Source organism: Sorex fumeus, unplaced genomic scaffold (genome assembly GCF_029834395.1).
Source record: "Sorex fumeus unplaced genomic scaffold, SorFum_2.1 ptg000050l, whole genome shotgun sequence".
In the NCBI taxonomy this organism is placed as follows: domain Eukaryota; kingdom Metazoa; phylum Chordata; class Mammalia; order Eulipotyphla; family Soricidae; genus Sorex; species Sorex fumeus.
Window position 1 is genome coordinate 3,209,983 of NW_026606107.1, and position 14,203 is coordinate 3,224,185.

The window sequence follows — 14,203 nt, forward strand, 5'->3', positions numbered from 1 at the left end:
GAAGTCTCATACCATCTCTTTCCTCATACCATCTCTTTGAACTACTTAGGGTTTGTTTGATTACCCCATATAAACTAAAGCAGCATTTATTCAATATCTTTTGAAACAGTATTTTCATAGCAATTGCATTGAATCTGATTATTTCTTAGGATATTATTTTTATTACAATAATGATCTTTTCAATCTATAAATAGGATAGGTAATAACACCTGCATGTATACATATGAATAAAACTAAATTCCTGAAACATTTTATTTCCATCAATAATTTTTGGGGGGTCACACCCAGCGATTCTCAGGGCTCTTCACTCAGGAATTACTCCTGGTGGTGCTTGGGGGACCATATGGGATGCTGGGGATCGAACCCGGGTCAGCCCCGTGCAAGGCAAACGCCCTCCCCGCTGTGCTATCGTTCTGGCTCCTCCATCAATAATTTGTGTATATGTCAACAGATTAAATTTTTCATCAAAAGGCACAGAGTGGCAGTCTGGATCAGAAAACACAGCCGAACATAATGCTGCCAAATAAGAATTAGCTGAACTTCAGGGATAAACACAGTCTCAAAAAAAAAGTTTGGAAAATAATCACAAAGGCAAATGGTAGCTTAAAATGTGTAGGGACAGTTATATATGTATTGACAAAATGGAATTCAAATTAAAATGGTAGTTACATACACGTATAGAAATTGTATATTGATTATAGGATAAATAAATCAAGTGGGCCAGTTATTTTTGTTTTATTAGTCACTGTGAAATTACCAAGTTATTCATGATTGTTTTCAGGCATACATACATTATTTCATTATTTCAACACCAATCTCTTCACCAGTTCCCTCTCCCCCAATTTTACCTCCCACTCACCTATCTGACTCTATGAAGGGCACTTTTTAAGAATTAATAATTACTTGCATTGTGGTTTATTGTACCATTGCCTATGGGGTTTTATACATAACACTCTGCCACCTTTCATCACCACCGCCTTCTCCTGTTTGATCTTCTCTCTATTATAGTTGGTGCTTCCTCCCTGTCCTATCTCCCATCCCCCTCAGGTGATATGTTTTAAGAAGACCAATCTTATTAACATATATGGACCACTATGTGCTACTTACCCGGATTCTATCCATGTCACTGCATGCAGTTCTTTGAGTACCGCCAGGGGACAATCCCGAGTAGAGAGTCAGTATTAGCCCCTAAGTACCAGCCTTGTGTCCCTTCCATAACAAAGCCTGCAAAATCACTCAAACAAACAAACAAATCCACCAAATGAACAGGCATAATATTATTTCCTTTAATTTTTTGCAACTACTAGAACCAACAGGGAGACATAAAAATACAATAATCATGGAAAACTTATAAAAACTTATTCTCTCCACTGAACAGATAAAGTAGACAGGAAGTTTGTATGTGGTAAACCTGGGTTCAATCCACAGCGCCATATGTGGTACCTTGAGCATTTGCCATAAAAGATCTCTGAGCATCATAAAGTGTGGCACAAAATTAGGAAAAGAGAAAAAATATATAAGGAAACACTGGTTTGATGAGGGGTTGGAAGATCTGGGTTTGATAGGTTTTTGCAGGACTTGCCAACCCTCAAAACCTGAATGAATACACTTTCATCTCTTGTGCACATATTCTCCAGTCTAGAGCACATGCCGGACGCAAATTACTTGTCAATGAAGTCATGAAATTTGAAATCACATCAAGTATATTTTCACTACCTCCACTACCTCCACTACCCAACTGCCACCACGCTCCTGGACGCTTTCCGGATGCTCAGGCTGAGACTCACTCAGGACTGAAGCCCCACACTACAAGATAAGCAGAACTCTGAGACCTTGAACTCCAGGCTAAACAGACCCGGGGTCAGAGATCCTCTGCTTACTCCCACCAACCACAGGTGATAAAGGGATTAAAACTAGGAGCCCCACCCTACCCTGCCCTGTCTGCTTCCATCAACCGCCAGAGACCCAGGGTTTGGATTGCACACAGAACACCCACCCTACCCTTACAGGTACCAGATAAATACCTCACCAGCAGACCTCCACTACCTTCACTACCCAGCCACTGCCATGCTCCAGGATGCTTTCTCGACCATGCGGCCGCAAAGCAGCCATGCAACGCATTATAAAACACTTAGTACCCATCTTCCAGAATTGCCGCACCATATTTGATAGGGTTCAAATATGGTTTAAACCATGGGAACACCTACAAGGGCAATTAGAGGCCGCCCCAAAAGAGAGCCTGGCAAGCTGCCAAGAGTATTCCGCCTCCATGGCAGAGCCTGGCAAGCTATCTGTTGTGTATTCAATATGGCAAAACCAGTAATTACAGTGAGTCTCATTTCCCCTGACGCTGAAGGCGTCACCAATATGGCAGTGTTGAGAAGGATAAGGAAAGAGAGGATCTTAAACTCTCAAGGCCGAACTAGGCTGCCAAAAAGAAGTAAGACAAAAATGATTGTCTGTACTTTCAATGTACATACACTAGCATCAGATGCATCCATCGAGGACCTGATGGTATAAGCGTGAAAGATCAAGTATGACATCATTGGTTTGACTGAGACAAGAAGGCATCAATCACATCACGCCATTGTCGAAACTGGAGAAGAACTGTTCCTCGGAACATGTGATAAAAGAGATGTCGGAGGCGTCGGTGTCCTTGTCATCACGAACTTGGCCATGAGCATTGATTCATTCGAATGCCTAACGACCTGAATCGGACAATTCCACGTGAATAGATGTGGCTCACTGCCGGCAGTTTCTATCTTCGTTATCTACGCACCAACATCCAATTATGATGAAGAAGAAATTGAGAAGTTCTACATGGAGCTGGAGAAGTTCTATAAAGAAGACCACACCTTCTACAAGATCATTGTTGGTGATTTTAATGCCAAGATAGGACCGAGAGGATCAGCCGAAGAATTTCACATTGGGACCCATGGCCTAGAATGGAACGAACAGGGTGAGAGACTGACTGAGTTCATCATGTCGACCAAGACCATCCATAGTAACTCACAGTTCCAGAAAACTGAATCTAAACGTTGGACATGGGAGTCTCCAGGTGGACGGTTCCACAAGGAAATAGACCACATAATATTCAATCGACGGTTTTGCTTGACTGATGTTGCTGTTGTCCCAAAATTCCAAACGGAATCTGACCACCATCTCCTTCGTGCAAAATTCTACTTCACGGAGCGGGGAGAAAGGGCTGCAAAGTTTAAGAAGAGAACTCCCAGAATGACCACCAACTGGGAGCTCTTTGGCACTATTGCTGCAACATGGGAAGATGCCGTCACAGACAACATTGACGAGGAATACGATCGACTGGTTCAGCACCTCCATGATTGTGTGTGGAACGCCGAGAGAGATAGCAATAAAAAAAGCCTGTCTTTGAAAATTCTTGAGCTTATTCACCAACGTGATTTGGCACATGCCTCAGGCAACTGCAAGGGAATGTCCGAGCTTGCAAAGCAATGCAGAGATGCGATAAAGGAAGACCTCAAAGAGAGAAGAGCAGAAGTGCTAGTAGATGCGTCAGAAGCCGGGAAAAGCATTCGTAACGCCCTCCTGTCCTTCGCCAACTTCAAAAATAAGATGACTACTCTCCGAAGTCCTGATAGATCTATCACATCTTCCAGAAGGGCAATGGAGAAGATTATCCATGACGTCTACTCAGATCTCTTCAATAGCCACATCCATCTGCCCACATACCAAATTCCGCAGGATGGATATGTCATTCCCACCGTTCTCCCTTCTGAAATCCAACACGCCATCTTGTCTGTAAAGAAACAAACAGCACCTGGCCCAGACAAGGTCAGACCTGAACACCTGAAGAACCTGCTGTCAGTACTCATCAATACGCTGGCTCGGCTCTTCACATGCTACCTGTCTGAATGCAAGTTTATGTCCCAATGGAAAACCAGCAGGACTGTACTACTGTACAAGAAGGGAGACATCCATGACATTGGCAACTATCACCCGATCTGCATGTTGTCTGTCGTCTACAAGCTGTTCACTTGAGCCATCCTGAATAGGATTGGCAGAACACTACTGAAGGAAAACCATGCAAGCAAGCCGGGTTCTGAAAAGGATTCAGCACCATTGACCATATCCACACAGTGACCAAGCTCATTGAGGTTTCTCGGGAGTTCAAGATGCTGATCTGTCTAACGTGCATTGATTTAAAGAAGGCCTTTGATTCTGTTGAGACGGAAGCAGTCATTGAAGCACTAGCCAATCAGGGCATTCAAACTTAATACATCAGGCTCTTCTGTGAGCTGTATTACGGATTCACTACCAGGATATCACCATTCTACAAAGAATTGATCATCGATGTCAAGAGAAGGGTTCGGCAGGGTGATGCCATTTCACCGAAACTCTTCAGTGCCACCCTCGAGAACATCATGCGACGACTGGAATGGGAAGGAATGGGAGAGAAGATAGACCACTGGCAACTACACCACCTCCACTTTGCTGATGACATAGTCCTAATAACACCAAAAATTAGCCAAGCAGCACAAATGCTGGCTGACTTCGACCGTGAGTGTGGAAAGGTCCGACTACAGCTGAATCTCACGAAGACAATGTTTATAAGAAACAGCCTCGTCCCTGACGCTCCATTCGCTCTCAAAGAAATGACCATCTATCTCTGAATGCAACAGTTATGTGTATCTAGGTCAAGAAGTCAACATGACGAATGACCTGGCAACTGAGTTGCGCAGGAGGAAGAGAGCGGCTTGGAATGCCTTCAAGAGCATCGAAGAAATAGCTAAGAGGACGAAGAACCTTCGGCTCCAGGCACATCTCTTCGATTCCACCGTTCTTCCTGCATTAACATACGCCTCAGAGACCTCGGCCCTAAGAAAACAGGATGAGAACTCTATTCAGGTCTCCCAAAGAGAAATCGAAAGAGCTACGCTTGGAGTATTGCGTCTCACTCAAATGAGAGAAAGAATCCGGAGTTTCGACCTTAGTCGAAGGTCAAGAATCAGGGACGCTATCTCATTTGCCAAGGCGTCGGAAATCAGATGGGCTGGACACGTAATGAGATTTGGAGACGACCGCTGGACTAGAGCTGTTACCGACTGGATTCCACGGGATGTTAAAAGACCGCATAGCTGCCCACCAACCAGATGGTCAGACTTCTTCGTCAAGACCTTGAATGATTGGTTTGAGGCTCTTCATGTTCCTAGAATGAATAGATGCCATTGGGCTACACTAGCACGTGACAGGGACAAATTTAGACGTTACTGGAGCCTGCTCGAGCAAATTGATGATTAACAGGAAGTCAAGTGATCAAGTGATCAAGTATATTTTTAGATCACACTGTTATAGAGGTAGACATTAACTATAAAACGTTAGCTGGGAAAATTTAAACATTTGGAAACTAAACTTTGAAAAAATACTGAAAAACATTGGTTGAAATATTAAGTCAAGAAAAAATAGAAATAATCCTGAAAATAAAGAAGATTGAACTCAATAGGTATTGTAACATATGAAACATAACTAAGTCATAATAATATGGAAGGTCATAGCAATAGTGTCTAAAACCAGTAAACAAGAAACAGCTCAAATAAATAATCTAACATCATATCTTAAGACAAATAAAGCACAAAATAAACCATAAAAGACAAAGAATGACAAATAAAACACAAAGTAAGTGGAAAGAGGAATAATAAACATTAGAGCAGAAATAACACAGAAAGAGCAAAAGTAATACAAAAGATTTGGTTCTTTGAAAGAATGTATAATATTGACAAGATTTTACAAGCTAGACTCATGAAGAAAAAAAGATTATTGTGAAAAACTTGATGCTATAAATTGGAGAATTAGAATATCAGATGTCCCACAACTGAATAATGTGGAAATAGAAAACCTGAACAGACCAATTATTAGCAAGGAAATTGTAACAGTAATCATTCCTACTGTAAAGTAATACATTACATTCCTTTCCAATATAGAAGGGAAATATATTGTAAAAATCTGTTTTCAATAGTGTTAAAAAAGAAGTTTCCAGGAATCAAGTTAATACATGTTAGGGACTTATACAAGGAAAATTGTATTCGCTATCAAATTAAATTTGATGGCTGGAGTGATAGCACAGCTGTAGGGCATTTGCCTTGCATGCAGCCAACATGGCCGACCCAAGTTCGATTCCTCCGCCCCTCTCGGAGAGCCCGGCAAGCTACTGAGAGTATCTTGCCTGCGCGGCAGAGCCTGACAAGCTCCCCGTGACATATTCGATATGCCAAACACAGTAACAACAAAGTCTCCAATGGAGACGTTACTGGGCCCGCTCAAGCAAATCGATGATCAACAGGAGGGCCTTTATCAAATGAAATAAAGGAAAACAATAGAAAATGAAAAAACACTCCATGTTCATGAACTAAAAAAAATTAGCATTATTAAATTACCCCTCAAACCAAACAATACAGAAAAACAATGCAGTTCCTTCCATAATTTTAGTGACTTTCTTCAGAAACATAGAACAAGTACTAATACAATGCATATGGAATTGTGATTTTTCTGAATAACCAAAGTAGTTTTCACAAAAAAAAAGATTATTGGAAGCTTTGAATTCTTGGCATTTAACCTATACTATAAAGCTATAATAATAAAAATACTGGAATTAAAAGAGAATTTTACGAGTGCCAGAGCGATAATACAGCAAATTTGCCTTGCATACCGGCAGACCTGGTTTGATCTCCTGCATTCCATATGGTCTCAGTGAGTAATTATACACCATCAGGAGTAATTCCTTAGTCCAGAGCCAGGAATACACACTGAACATCAAGGGGTGTGACCTACAAAAAATCCCAAAACGACATGGGTTATCATTGAGAATTCTTAGATAAACCCACAAAGATATTAGCAGTTAATATGTGATAAAGGATTCAAGGGCATAAAAGAGAAAAAGAAAAGTCCATTTTAATAAATCATGTTGGGAAAATTGGCTAGTCCCACAGGCCATAGAATGGAATTGTACCACTATCTCACATTTTGCACAGAAATTTACTAAAAACAAATTAAAGTCTTATATGTTGGACCCAAACCCATAAAATACATAATAGAAAACATAGTCAAAGCTCTACTCTCCATGCTATTGTTTTTAGTCTTTTCTTCAGCGTTTCAACTTCATTTGCCAGAAAAACAACAAAATCAAAAGCATAGTGAAATGGATTACATCAAACTAAAAATTATCTTCACAGTGGGGGGAAAAACAACCAACATTGCTCTATCACCTCTTCTCTTGTCATTTAATACCTCAAAATGGAGCCTTTAGTCCATCTGGGAAATGCATGTATGTACTGCATATAAAATAATAATACAACCAGAGAAGTAAATTTCTAAATTTCACAGACAATAAAGTGTTAGGGATATGCTAATCTATTGCGATGATTAGAGATACAGGCAAATAAATAACCTGCGTGTATTTGGGAAGAATAGGACTTAAAATTTTATGACTGGTCAATCAAATATTTAACTTGCATTTAATGCTAAATGCAGCAAGGAATATCTCTAAGTGTTTCTTGAACCCTTGAAAAAGTATTATTATGAACAGAGTGTGTGAGAAAAAATATCGACAAAGTATTTGAAGAATAACCTAGAACAATATTTAAATGTCGATGGGAAACAGTGGATAAGGCTGTGGAAACTGAACGAAATGAATATACATATGATGTATTTATGAGAAATTTAAGAATTTTATAATTTTTTCATAAAAGAAAATTTCCTATATTCATGTTATAAATTTGTGCAAGTGTAGGAATATATATTTTAATTTAAATCTGTGACAAAAGGGTTAAATTATCCTATGTAAGTTACCTACTATCATTAAGTCATTAAGGTGTGATTTAGTTCTATAAAATAACAGTGTAATACATAAATGTAACTCAATAAAATTTGTACAAGAATACAGACGTCTCGGGCTTGGAGTGATAACAGAATGGGTAAGGTGTTTGCCTTGCACGAGGCTGACCTGGGTTCGAGTCCCAGCATCCCATATGGTCCTCTGAGCACCGCCAGGGGTAATTCCTGCGTGCAGAGCCAGGAGTAACCCCTGTATATCACCAGTTGTGACCCAAACAGAAACAAAGAAAGAAAGAATACTGATTTATCTGCAGGTTAGTAAGTGCCAATCTCCTATGAATATGTGTGTATTTTTATCTTTTTCTAAATGATGTTTTACTTGTTACATCACAATTTCATTTATCTATGGCTTCCTGTTATAGAACGTGTTTTTAAACTTTTTTATCTTCAAAAAAAGTTTTAGTATATGTGCATTGAGTGGATGAATGAGTTAATAAATGAACTAATAAATGGCATTTTCTTCTGAATTATAAAATTTTTGGAAGTTGAATGGAACATGGTATTATTTGAGGTACTGTTTTTATTTTAAATATAGAATAAGGCCTCAATTAATAAAATGATTTACTCAAGTTCAATGGCAAACATCGAGAGAAAACCAGATCATCCCATTGTACATTGTTTTTTGTATTCAAGTGTGTGTGTGTGTAGGAAAGCTATGGCTGTGAAATATGCAATCATGTTTAGTGGGAAATTACTTGTGTTGTTTTCTAATTCAGACTAAATATGAGCTATCAACTGATTGGTGCTTTGGGGATAAAGGAATAATATCATCACTAATTCCTGCTTCACCTGTTTCCATCTGAATGGATGAGGCCGTAGATGTTATCTAGACCCATGTTGACTTTATTTTAATCACTTTATCACTTAATATCCTGTTACTTATCAAGTTGCTTGAGCAGGCACCAGTAACGTCTCCATTTGTCCCTGTTGCGTGCTTGTGTAGCCCAATGGCGTCTTCGCCTTCTTGGAACATGAAGAGCCTCAAACTAATCATTCAAGGTCTTGACGAAGAAGTCTGACCATCTCATAGGTGGGCGGCCACCCAATCTTTTGACGTTCTCTGGAATCCAGTCAGTACTGGCTCTAGTCCAGCGGTCGTCTCCAAATCTCATTACGTGTCTAGCCCATCTGATTTTTGACGCCTTGGCAAACGAGACAGCATCCCTGATTCTGACCATCCATGGACGGTGTTGCTCCACTACCTCAACTACCCAGCAGCCACCATGCTCCAGGATGCTCTCTGGATGCTCGGATCAAGACTCATGCATGAGTGAAGCCCCACAGAACCAGGTAAGCGGAACTCTGTGACCCTGGACTCCAGGCTCAAAGGGACCTGGGAACAGAGATCCTCTGCCTGCTCCCACCAATCTCCGGAGATCAAGGAATTAAAACCAGAATCCCCAGCCTACCCTGCCCTGTCTGCTTCCACCAACCTCCAGCAGCCCAGGGATTACACACAGAAGATACACCCTACTGTAGCGATAAATACCTCATCAGCAGACCTCCACTACCTCCACTACCTCCACTACTCAGCAGCTGCCACACTCCAGGACACTTTCCAGACCACGTGACCACTTTGCGGCTGTGCAATACATCATAACACACTTAATATCGATCCTCCAAGATTACCACACCATATTTGATAGGGTTCAAATATGGTTTGAACCATGGTGACACCTACGAGGGCGATTAAAGGCCGCCCTAAAAGCCTCTATCCCTCTCGGAGAGCTTAGAAAGCTACCGAGAATATCCCGCCCACATGGCAGAGCCTGGCAAGCTATCCCTGCTGTATTCGATATGCCAAAACCAGTAAATACAATGGTCTCACTCCCTAACCCTGAAAGAACCACCAATACGACAGCGGACTTTATTTTAACGAAAAATTTTTATTCTAACTTTTAGGTATTAGGCATAGGAAATAGGAAAAATCCATCAATGTATTTAAGAGGCCTTTGTGAAGACAAGACATTTGAATGTCTGAAACAGAAATCACTTTTAGGAAAGGTTATATGTCTTTTTATTATAGATAAACAGGAATAGTTTTAATTATTACAAATCAAGAATTGAGAAAGTACTAGAATTTAAGATCATTTTGCTCTGTTTCTGTTTTGGAATACTAATATCATTTGTATTGCTCTAACTACTTGAGTTATGATTTTAAAAATCAGCATATTTTAATTACAATGTTTTTCAGTTTGAAGGGATTTTAAGTGTACATGATTGCTCATTTTCAAAGAACAACCTTAAGCATTTAGGACTATATTTTTATCTTAGTTGTAGCAAATCTTTTCTATAGTTTTGTGTAGGAACTTGGGGACTTGTGCTACTAGACAAAATTTCTAGTTTGGAGATCAGTGTTTATTGGACTTCTTTCTCGTTAGGGTGGAAATATCTCTTGGTGTGATGCTGAGAGAGTAATCACAGTCACTCCTTCAGTGACTAGGGAATAACCCAGTCAACTGTAAAAGTAATGCAAAATGACAGTGAAAGTAGGACATTCTGATGACCTGGAGGTCTAAGAAAGTGGGATGGGAATATTCGACTACTACCATGAAAGAAGACACATTAACAGACAAAATAACATAACCTCACCCTCAAGTCTCACTCTAAACCTTATATACCCAGTAAGGAACTAAGTAACAATAGAGAAATATTAATATTAGCCTTGTATGTGGACTAAAATCACTTCCAACAACAAAACTTTGCACAAATTACTTTCCATATTAAAGATCATATAGTTTTGGTTTTAGAAAAAGTCATTGCTCTATGCAGGACTCGGTGACTCTTATTTTTGGCCTTTATAACAAATAGATTGACTCCAAAAACACAATAATGTAGGTAGAGTTGAATCCAACTAGAAATGGAAAAGGATTTGCTTTGTTATACTAAAGGTTACTGATAGTACTATATTGACAAGTCACAATACCGAGTAATAGCAAATTGGGGAGGAACATATATTATTAAATGAAAGGCAAGAACTCACCACTCTGGAGTCATTGCGGGTATAAGCATATGGGCAAAACTTGCACTACACAATGATTTATATTCAGACAGTTTCTTCGATAAGAAATTGTGATAAATGACAAAGCTTGGGAAGAAAGGTATTTAAAAAAATAGAGCTCTTTCTGCTTTCAGACATGGGCACCCCGCAGAAGGATGTTGTTATTAAGCAGTATGCATCAGACACCTTGCTGTTGGAATATCATGAGAATTTTATTGCATCTTATGGCTCAAAGAAAGATGATTACTAATTTTGTATGTTGGAATATTTGAGAATGAATGGCGTCTATTGGGGCCTGATAGTGATGGATCTCATGGGGCAGCTTCGTCACATGAATAGAGAAGAAACTTTAACATTTGTTAAATCATGTCAACATGAGTGTGGTGGAATAAGTGCTAGTATTGAACACTATCCTAATCTCTTGTACACACGTAGTGCTGTCCAGATACTTACTCTATATAATAGTATTAATGTGAAAGATGTAAGTAAAGTTGTGGAATATGTTCAGAGTCTACAGAAAGAAGATGGTTCTTTTGCTGGAGACATTTGGGGAGAAATTGATACAAGGTTTTCTTTCTGTGGGGTAGCAACTTTGTCTCTACTGGGGAAGCTGGATGCTACTAACGTGGAGAAGGAAATTGAATTTGTTTTGTCATGTATGAACTTCAATTACGGGTTTGATTGTAGGCTGGGATCTGAGTCTCATGCTAGGCAGATCTATTGTTGCACAGGATTCCTGGCTATTACTAGTCAGTTGCATCAAGTAAATTCTGACTTACTGGGTTGGTGACTTTGTGAACAGCAGTTACCATCAGGATGACTCAATGGAAGGCCAGAGAAGTTACCAGATGTATGTTATTCATGGTGGGTATTGGCTTCCCTAAAGATAATTGGGAGAGTTCATTAGATTGATAGAGAGAAGTGGCGAACTTTCATCTTAGCATGCCAAGATGAAGAAACAGAAGGATTTGCAGACAGGTCTGGAGATATGGTGGTTTCTTTTCATACTTTATTTGGAATTGCTGGATTATCACTTTTGGGAGAAGAACAAATTAAACGTGTTAGTCCTGTTTTCTGTATGCCAGAAGTGCTTCGCAGAGTAAATGTTCAGCCTGAATTAGTGAGCTAGATTTATTAGTGCAAGAGTTGCTTAATATACTTTTCCCATATTAATACTTTTTGATGTATTTAAAAAGTGCTTAGCAAATATAACCACTACTATGTTAATATTTTGTATAGAATTGTGTTGATATTAATAAATTATATAATTATACATATTGTAAAATAAAAGACTATCTTAAACTGTAAAATTAATTGAATCACAGTGAGATACACTGTTACAAAGTTGTTCATGATTGGGTTTCAGTCATATAATGAAGACCCATACATTCGTCAGTGTACATTTTCCACCACCAATGTCCCCAGTTTCCATCCAAGCCACCTCCTCCTGCTCTGTATTTACTTTTGGGCATTATGTTTTGCAATACAGATACAGATTTATTATGTATATATTACCTACATTAAGCTCTGAGTCCTTGTCTGAGTGATCATTTCCAACTACTGTTGTCATACCGGTCCCTGCTCTATCTTTTTTTTTTTTTAATTTTTATTAGTGAAACACCATGAGGTACAGTTGTAGACTTACAATTTTTTTGTGCTTGGGTTTCAGTTATACAATGATCCAGTACCCATCCCTCCACTAGTGCCCATTCTCCATCATTTACATTTTTTAAAAAAAATTTTGTTAGTGAAACACCATGAGGTACAGTTGTAGATTTACAAATTTTTGTGCTTGGGTTTCAATTGTACAATGAACAAACACCCATCACTCCACCAGTGCCTATTTTCCACCACCACAGGCCCCAGTATCCCCCCACCCCCAGCCCCCCCCCGTTCCACCCTTCCTCTGTGGCAGGGTCATTTAATTTCCATTGACCACTTTGCATATAAGGAAATGTTGTGCTCCTCTTATGCGGCCGCGTGGTTCAGAAAAAAATGTCCTGGTACCCGCATGCCAGAGCCATGCTTGTAGAAGTTCATGGTCACTGGGATTCAATCTGGAGAAGGTGGGACGGCAGCAAGGTGGGAGGTTCCGTCTGGAACCTCCTGGTGATATCGGCTCTGTTTGGGACCTGGAGCTTTCTCCCGGAGCTGTGGGGCTCTCCAGCCGGTTTTCTTCTTTGTTGCTGTGTGCTGTAAGATGGCGCTGGGGGGCGAGTTGTGGGCATGACTTCTGGAATCAGAGGTTGCCTGGGAGCCGGGGCAGCCCCAATGCAGTTTGGAAAGAATGTCCTGGGGCCCGCTTGCAGGCTCATGGTCATTGGGGTTCCATCTGGAGAAGGCAGGATGCAACACCTACCCCATCTGGGACCTCCCGGTGATATAGGCTCTGTTTGGGGCCTGGAGCATTCTCCGGGAGTTGTGGGGGCCTTCCAGCTGCTTTTCTTCTTTGTTGCTGTGTGCTGTAAGATGGCGCTGGGGGGCGAGTTGTGGGCATGACTTCTGGAATCAGAGGTTGCCTGGGAGCCGGGGCAGCCCCAATGCAATTTTGAAAAAATGTCCTGATGCCCGCTTGCAGGCTCATAGTCATTGGGGTTCCATCTGGAGAAGGTGGGATGCAGCACCTACCCTATCTGGACCTCCCGGTGATATCGGCTCTGTTTGGGGCCCGGAGCATTCTCCGGGAGTTGTGGGGGCCCTCCAGTCAGTTTTCTTCTTTGTTGCTGTGTGCTGTAAGATGGCGCTGGGGGGCGAGTTGTGGGAGTAACTTCCGGGATCAGAGGTTGCCTGAGCCGGGGCGGCCCCATTGCAGTTCAGAAAAAATGTCCTGGTACCTGCATGCCAGAGTCATGCTTGTAGAAGCTCATGGTCACCAGGATTCCATATGGGGAAGGTGGGACGACAGCACCTACCCCATCTGGAACCTCCTGATGATATCGGTTCTGTTTGGGACCTGGAGCATTCTCTGGGAGCTGTGGGGCCCTCCAGCCAGTTTTCTTTGTTGCTGTGTCTCCCTTCTCTATCTTAACTGCCATTTGCACCCCACATACTTTGGGCAAACTTCTGATTATTGACCTGTCTTCCTTCCCCCTTTTTCTCTTGGTGTTAAATATTTGTTTCAGATTATGTTTCATATCCCACAAATGAATGCAGTCATTCTGTATCTGTCCCTCTCCTTCTGATTCATTTCACTAAGGATGATACTCTCTATATCTGTCCATTTATAAGCAATCGCACGACGTCATTTTTTCTAAGAGCTCTATAGAATTTCATTGTGTGGATGTACGGCAGTTTCTTTACCCAGTAATCTAGTCTCAGTCACTCAAGTTGTTTACA

General features: G+C 40.7%; 1 protein-coding gene and 1 pseudogene across 2 annotated transcripts in view; both read left to right on the forward strand.

Moving 5' to 3' along the window:
- Nucleotides 1-14,203, forward strand: part of PCDH19 (protocadherin 19) — a 217,322-nt gene that overhangs the window by 68,563 nt on the left and 134,556 nt on the right. The gene's annotated exons all lie outside the window — the stretch shown is intronic.
- LOC130032625 (geranylgeranyl transferase type-2 subunit beta-like) lies at nt 11,004-12,117 on the forward strand (annotated as a pseudogene).